Source organism: Apodemus sylvaticus, chromosome 20, assembly GCF_947179515.1.
Source record: "Apodemus sylvaticus chromosome 20, mApoSyl1.1, whole genome shotgun sequence".
In the NCBI taxonomy this organism is placed as follows: Eukaryota; Metazoa; Chordata; class Mammalia; order Rodentia; family Muridae; genus Apodemus; species Apodemus sylvaticus.
This window is the reverse complement of record NC_067491.1, coordinates 18,876,330-18,884,555: the sequence shown is the minus strand read 5'-3', so window position 1 is coordinate 18,884,555 and position 8,226 is coordinate 18,876,330. Positions and strand designations below refer to the sequence as shown.

At 44.7% G+C, this 8,226-nt stretch overlaps 1 pseudogene; it reads left to right on the top strand.

Annotated features, from left to right (window-relative positions):
- Positions 1-467: 467 nt before the first annotated feature.
- Positions 468-1,260, top strand: LOC127671026 (ferritin light chain 1-like; annotated as a pseudogene).
- The last annotated feature ends 6,966 nt before the right edge of the window (positions 1,261-8,226 follow it).

The window sequence follows — 8,226 nt, the reverse complement described above, 5'->3', positions numbered from 1 at the left end:
AAAACCAGTCTGACGACACCAGGAGAAAAAAAAGCAAAATGAGACACAGACATGGTGTGGCATGGTGGTAAGTCATGACAGTCTTATCTACTTGGGGATATTGACAGGATGGTGAAGAGCTCCAGGCGAGCTTGGGGACTGGGACAACGTATGATGGTTCTGTGTCCAGCCAGCCCACCAAAGGCAAATCAAAGCAACTGAATTGAAGTTATTGTTCAGACCCAGCTGTACAGTAGAGATTCTGGAATTCTTGAACCTGAAATACTGGAGATGATGCCAATGGGCAAAAGCAGGAATGGAGTCTTTAAAAAATGCTCTGTTGCCGGGCGGTGTGTGGCGCACGCCTGTAATCCCAGCACTCTGGGAGGCAGAGGCAGGCGGATTTCTGAGTTCGAGGCCAGCCTGGTCTACAGAGTGAGTTCCAGGACAGTCATGGCTATACAGAGAAACCCTGTCTCAAAAAAACCAAATCCAGGAGCAGCGCCTTGGAGGGCCCGTGGATCTGTGTCTTGCTTCAACAGTGTTTGAACGGAACAGACCCGGGGACTCCCACTTCAGCTTCCGGCCGCCTTACTAGTCTCTCCAGCCGCAGCCTCCGGGACCATCTCCTCGCCGCCTTCGGCTCCTAGGACCAGCCTGCACCGTCCTCGCGGTCAGCCCCATACTCCGGATCAGCCATGACCTCTCAGATCCGTCAGAATTATTCCACCGAAGTGGAGGCTGCCGTGAACCGCCTGGTCAACTTGCACCTGCGGGCCTCCTACACCTACCTCTCTCTGGGCTTCTATTTCGATCGGGATGACGTGGCTCTGGAGGGCGTAGGCCATTTCTTCCGCGAATTGGCCGAGGAGAAGCGTGAGGACGCCGAGCGTCTCCTCAAGTTGCAGAATGACCGCGGGGGCCGTGCTCTCTTCCAGGATGTGCAGAAACCATTTCAAGATGAGTGGGGGTAAGACCCTGGAGGCCATGGAGGCCGCCTTGGCCCAGGAGAAGAGCCTGAACCAGGCGCTCTTGGATCTGCACGCCCTGGGCTCTGCCCGCGCAGACCCTCATCTCTGTGACTTCTTGGAAAGCCACTTCCTGGATAAGGAGGTGAAGCTGATCAAGAAGATGGGCAACCACCTGACCAACCTCCGCAGGGTGGCCGGGTCCCAGGCCACGCAGACCAGTGCGCCCCAGACAGCTCTGGGCGAGTATCTCTTTGAGCGCCTCACCCTCAAGCACGACTAGGAGGCCTCTGTGCCTTCAAGGGGCTCCCCCTGCTCTGCACCAGCCCCCCTCAGCCCACCTCGGGACGTCCCCCTGAAGGAACCCCTCAAGCCACCAGGCAGCTTCATAACCGCTCTGGAGCCTCTCAAGTCTTGGACCAAGTGAAAATAAAGCTTTTTGAGACAGCAAAAAAAAAAAAAAAAAAAAAAAAAAAAAAAAAAAAACCAAATCCAAAAAACCAACAAAACAAAACAAAAAAGAAACAAACAAACAAACAAAAAAAAAAACCATGCTCTCTTTAGAGCGTGACTGAGCTGAGAAATCCGTACACATCACTCCAAGACAGCGTTACGTCTCATCTCCAGCTGGCTGGCTATTCTCGCACGGAGAATGCCTCTGAGACCTGTAGTGTCTGTGTTCTTGTCCTCCTTACAGCTTTTTCTTAGTCACTGCACATCTGAGCCCAGGCTGGACTTGGAATGCTGAGTCTAATGGTGTCTGCTGATATTAACATAGAAATGCTACTCCAGGCAGTGGGCTGGAGAGTTAACTCAGAACAAGCAAATAGCATGAGTGGGGCCATCTGGATGGCTCAGTGTCTGCGGAAGGATGAGTCATTCTTTGATGAGGATGTGGCTGCCAACAGGATTCTGGAGCCCTGTACCCATGCACATACATTTGCTCAGCACTACCTGGACTGGTGGCTCACAACACAAGAGGTGTGGGCTCAGGCGATAATAAGTGTAAATAACGACGGAAAAGAGAAGACCTAGCTCTCCTGTACAATGGCACTCCCCTGATTACACAGTCAGGGAGTAAAAGAAGCAAGGAAGGGGCTTGGGTGAGCATTGAAAAGCTACCCTCAATCAGTGTACCTCCATTCTAGGTGGATGCCTGACTTTGCAAGACTGTGACACTGCACTGCCTTGGCTATTCTGAATCTCCTTGTTCTTTCTATGAAATGAGGGTCCATCTCTCCCAAAGATCATACTCCCTTGTTGATGTGTTTTCTCCTCTACCACTAGAGGGAGTGGGCGACCAAGACCCAAGTGGCCAGGTCCTCTTCCTTTCCTGGAACAAAAATAATAAATATAAAAAGAGCAGTAGCATCTCAAGGTTTCGTAGACTTAGCTGCTAAATGCTATCAAATACTAACTCACTGGTGGCTTACATTAAAGAGGACAAGATCAACATGCTTGGTCCTTTAAGAGACAGGAACGCTGGGTGATGGTGGCGCACGCCTGTAATCCCAGCACTCTGGGAGGCAGAGCCAGGTGGGATTTCTGAGTTCAAGGCCAGCCTGGTCTACAGAGTGAGCTCCAGGACAGCCAGGGCTACACAGAGAAACCCTGTCTTGAAAAAACCAAATCCAAAAAAAAAAAAAAGAAAGAAAAGAAAAGAGACAGGTACTATTCATGGACGATCAGCCCAAGCCACAGAGGAGCTAAGTAAAAAGGGTCAGAAAGCTGGGTGGATAATACTGCTTCTCAAATGTGCCTTGGTGGTTTAGCTAGCTTTCAGTTGCTGCTATAACAAAGTAGCAAACTCAAGTGGCTTAGAACAACACAAACTGAGTATCTTACAAATCTTTCCCCCCTTCCCCCAGGGTTTCTCTGTATAGCTATGGCTGTCCTGGAACTCACTCTGTAGACCAGGCTAGCCTTGAACTCAGAAATCCGCCTATCTCTGCCTCCCAGAGTGCTGGGATTACAAGCGTGCGCCACCACCACCACCACCGCTGGCTTTTGTATCTTACAAATCTGAAAGCCAAAAATTCAGTGTGTCAGTGCAGCTGTTTTCCTACATCTCCAGGGCCTCCAGACAGGAACCTGTTTGCTTTTTCCAGCTTCTAGAGGCCACCCTCCCTCCTTCGTCTTCAAAGCCAGCATCTTACCAGCTCTTCTGCTGTTGCATGTCTTTCTTTGACCATAGCAAGGGATAAGTTAACTGAATCATTTACTAACTTGAATTTTAATAAAGAAAATAAAATAAAACTTGCCATTTATATTTTAGTAGTGTTTAGCATATTCACACCCCCCCCCCCCCCGGGCAAGTCTGCAGTTCTTTTTGTTCCCTTACAGATCTGAAGTCTACACCCAATAAATAATTCCTCCCCACCGGTATCTACCATCTCTCTCTCTCTCTCTCTCTCTCTCTCTCTCTTTTGGTTTTTTGTTTTGTTTTGTTTTTTTAGAGACAGGGTTTCTCTGTGTAGCCCTGGCTGTCCTGGAACTCACTCTGTAGACCAGGCTGGCCTTGAACTCAGAAATCTGCCTGCTTCTGCCTCCCAGCAGTGCGCCACCACCGCCCAGCCTACCATCTCATTTTTTTTTTTTAAAAGGTGGGCTTTTTTGTTTTGTTTTTTAAAATATTTATTTATTTATTTAATGTATGTGACTACACTGTCACTGTCTTCAGACACACCAGCATTCCCATTATTGATGGTTGCAAGCAAGCCACCATGTGGTTCCTGGGAATTGAACTCAAGACCTCTGGAAGAGTAGTCAGTGCACTTAACTACTTGAACCATCTCTCCTGCTCCTCAAAAGTTGTCATTTTTATTTTGTGTGAATGAGTGTTTTGCCTGCACATATGTATACCACAAAGACCAGACCGAGGTGTCAAATCCCTTGAAACTGGAGTTACAGGCAGTTGTGAGCTGCCTTGTGGGTGCTGGGAATGGAACCTGCATCCTCTGCAGAGGCAGTAAATAATTTTTATGACTAACCCGTCTCTCTAGCTCTCCGGTATCTGCTGTTTTAATTTCCTGTTTCTGTGAACTTTATTTCAGATATTAGTATTAACATAGAGTCCCATGTAGTCCAGGTTGGCCTCAGATTTACTAAGCAGCGAAGAATGATTTTGAACTTGTGATTTCTTTTGACTCCTGAGTGCTGGGGTTGTAAGTATTTACCACTCTGCCTGGCTTATGTGGTGCCAGGATCAACTCCAGTGCTTCATACACATCAGGCAAGCACTCTATCCACTGAACTACAATACCAGATCCTATTTTAGCTATTTTGAGACAAGTGAGACACGGTTTTGCTACACAATAGTAGCGTACCTCCACAGTGTGCTTCAGTTCCCGATTATTCTGGGTTTCTGCTTTGGCTTTTATCAGTGATGGGCTTCGATGCAGAAGTTTAAACTAGATAAACATTTTCCTCCTCTGTGTAGCTTCTTGGTCATGGTATTTACATAGTGTACTGGCTGGTTTTGTGTGTCAACTTGACACAGGTTGGAGTTATCACACAGAAAGGAGCTTCAGTTGGGGAAGTACCTCCATGAGATCCAGTTGTGGGGCATTTTCTCCAATTAGTGATCAAGTGGGGAGGGCCCTTGTGGGTGGTACCATTCCTAGGCTGGTAGTCTTGGGTTCTATAAGAAAGCAGGCTGAGCAAGCCAGGGGAAGCAAGTCAGTAAGAAACATCCCTCCATGGCTTCTGCATCAGCTCCTGCTTCCTGACCTGCTTGAGTTCCAGTCCTAACTTCCTTTTGTGATGAACAGCAATGCAGAAGTGTAAGCTCAATAAACCCTTTCCTCCCCAACTTGCTTCTTGGTTATGATGTTTGTGCAGGAATAGAAACCCTGACTAAGACACATAGTGACAGAAGGAAAACTTCCTGTGTGCAGAAGTTACCTTTGGTTGTAGTGTTATTCAAGGAACCACTGTAGATCTAATTTTCATTAAAACTATGGATTTCATTTCTCTTAGATTTTGTAAATGATGGGAGTCTAGGGTTCAGTTTTGTTGTTATATATACTGATGCCCATTTTCCCTAACACCCTTGGTTAGAGAGACCATCTTGTGTATCCTGTGTATCCCGTGGCTTCACGTGCTCCATCACATGTGAGAGTTTGTCTTTGCCCTCTGTTCTAGTCTCGGACTCACTTGCCTCTTTATGCCAGGGCAACCCTGGTTTGATTACTTAGCGCTGTAATGTGTTCCAAAATAAAGAAGCACTAAGTTCTGTGAGTTTGATCATTTATAAACACGGGCTTTAACTATTTGGAGTCTGTTGAGATTCCACATAATGTTACTGTTTTGGACAAAATAAAAAAAGGTGTCATTGAGATTTAAAGTTTTAAAATGTCATTATTATTGTATGAGTCTTTGTACACTGTATGAAACAGTATGTGCATGTGTGTGTATTTGAGTGTGTATGTGCATGAGAGAGACGAGACAGAGACAGAGATCTGCCACTGCACTTGTGAGGTCAGAGAACAACTTGTGGAGTTGTTTCTCTCTTTCCAACTCTATACTGACTCCAGGGCTCAACTCCATTTTATCATGCATGTGAGGCAAGCATTTTTACCTCATTGGCCTCCCTCATGTAACTGAAGTATCTTTTATACATATTTAATCTTTTTATCCAGGAGCACAATAAGTCTTGTCATCTTTAAATACATATGTACCTTTATTAATAATTTATATACATTTACATTTTTGTGTGTGTGTGTGTATACACACACACATTGGTGAGAAGACAACCAAGGGACTATTCCGCTCCTTCCACGATCTGAGTCCCAGGGATCAAACTCAGGTTGTTAGGTTTGGTGGCAAGCTGAGCCACTTCACCCACTGAGCCATCCAGCTCATTGGCTTGGGTTAATTTCTTTGTATTTCTGATTTGTTGAGTGCCCTATTATCATAGTGTTACCTGTCAAATGCTTTCTGGGAAGCAACTGAGATAATCCTGTGGGTGTTTCTTTTCATTATTAATGTGATGTGCTGCGCTGACAGATTTTCATCCATTAGCCCCCCCTGACATTCCAGGAGGGATTCCACTTGATTTTGCTGACTAGTCCTCTTACTGCACAGCTTACTGTTGTTTGTTTAATGGTTTTGACATTTTTTGCTTTGTTTTTGGTTTTTGTTTTTTTTGCATCAACATTCATCAGGAATATGGATGCATAGACTTTTGGTTTTTGTTGTTGTTTTCTAAGCGTCTCTTTCTTATTTGCTATTAGGATGATGAAGTTCTTAGAAATTGAGCTTGGAAGAGTTTACAAATTTTTTTTTTTTTTGATTATAGAGTTTGAGAAAACTCCATGTTAAACTTTTCTGTAAGAATCTGATAGACATTTTTAGTGAAACCATCTAGTCTTGGGTTGGGGGAGGGGCTGGATTAGTGAGTCTGTTTTCTCCCTACTAACGTTGTCATTTTCCACTTTATAGTTCTAATCTTGGTCTGTTGCATGCTCCCAGGAATCTTTCAATTTTTTTAAATTTATCTAACTTAATTGCTATTGAATTTAGATTTTATTTTTGTGTCTATATGTGCACATGAGGGTAGTGCCCATGGATATCAGATGTGTCAGATCCCCAGAAGCTGGAGTTATATGTGGCTGTGGGCCGCCCAGTTCAGGTGTGGGGAAATTGAACCTGGGTCCTCTGGAAGAGCAGTGCTCACTCTTAACCATGGAACCATCTCTCCAACTGCTCTTTCTTTATCAGGAAAGATTCATTGTGATTTTTAGTTATTTGTATTTTCTCCATTTTTTTTTCTTTAGGTAGAGGCTTTGTGATTTTGGTGATATCCTCAAAGAGTAGTTATTGTGTTGTTTTCTTTTGCTTTAGGCTTCCTTTGTCCTTTAGCTGCTTTGTAGAAAGGTCACTGGGGTGATTCTGTAGCCTTTGGTTCTGTATCTACTTCTATGCATTTTGTATTTATTTGACAGCAGGTGTGTTTCCTTAGTGCTACATTTGTTGCCTTTCATAGATTTTGTTACATTCTATTTTCATTTGTCTGTAGGTACTCCCCAATGTTTTGCTACCCTCTCAGCCTACTAGTTATTTATAAAATGTGTTGCTTAGTTTCTACATATTGATGTATTTCCAGGCTTGTGTTTTTGAGAAAATGTCTCACTCTGTAGACCAAGTGCTGAGATTAAAGGTGTGTTACCTGTTACCCCATGTACAACCCCAGGAAGTTCGCCCTTTCTTTGTGGCCGATATTTAGTCCACTGTACTCGGTAAGAATACTTTGTACTATTTCAACTTTGTGTACCCTTCAATACTTATTTTGTGGCCTAACTTGGTTTCTCCCCAGGAAAGCATTACAGAAAAGTGTATTCAGCCTGGCAGTGGTGGCGCATGCCTTCAATCCCAGCACTTGGAGGCAGAGGCAGGCAGATTTCTGAGTTTGAGGCCAGCCTGGTCTACAGAGTGAGTTCCAGGACAGCCAGGGCTATATAGAGAAACCCTGTCTCGGGGGTGGGGGGGGGGGTGGGAGGATGGGGGGGTGGAGAAAAGAAAAGAAGAGAAAAAAAAAAGAAAAAGCGGGGTGATGGTGGCACACACCTGTAATCCCAGCACTCTGGGAGGCAGAGGCAGGTAGATTTCTGAGTTCGAGGCCAGCCTGGTCTACAGAGTGAGTTCCAGGACAGCCAGACTATACAGAGAAACCCTGTCTCGAAAAAACCAAATCCAAAGAATCAAAAGAAAAAAAAAACCAAAAAACAAAAAGAAAGAAAGAAAAGAAAAGTGTATTCTGCTCCTGCTGGGCTGGGGTACTCAGTCCGGCTGAGGTTTCACTCGTCCATGGCTGTGTTCAGGCCCCTTTCTGAGTTTCCATTTTATTAAAAGTGGATGTGAGACTTGCTGCTGTGTTGTCTGTTTCTCCCTGCAGTTCTGTTGCTGTTTGCTTCCTGTGTTCAGGAGCTCTCCTGATTGCTGCATGTACATGGTGCCCTTTTTCTGGGGAGTTCACACAGACGTAAACAGACACGCACGCAAGCACGCATGCACACACACACATACACATACACTTCACTTAAATTCCCTTTTGCCTGACACAGTCATTCCCTTATACGGACTGTCTTCTTCCGACTTTTCATGTGACTCCTTAGATAAACCAAGCCGCTTGTGGAAAATACACGATTAGAATTTTTAACAAAATCTATTAAGTCAACATATGACTTTTGATTGTAGATTTTAATAATTTACATTTAAGGCAAGAATTGGTAGGGAAATACTGTCATTTAGCTGTTTCTATAGTCTTAAAAATATTGTT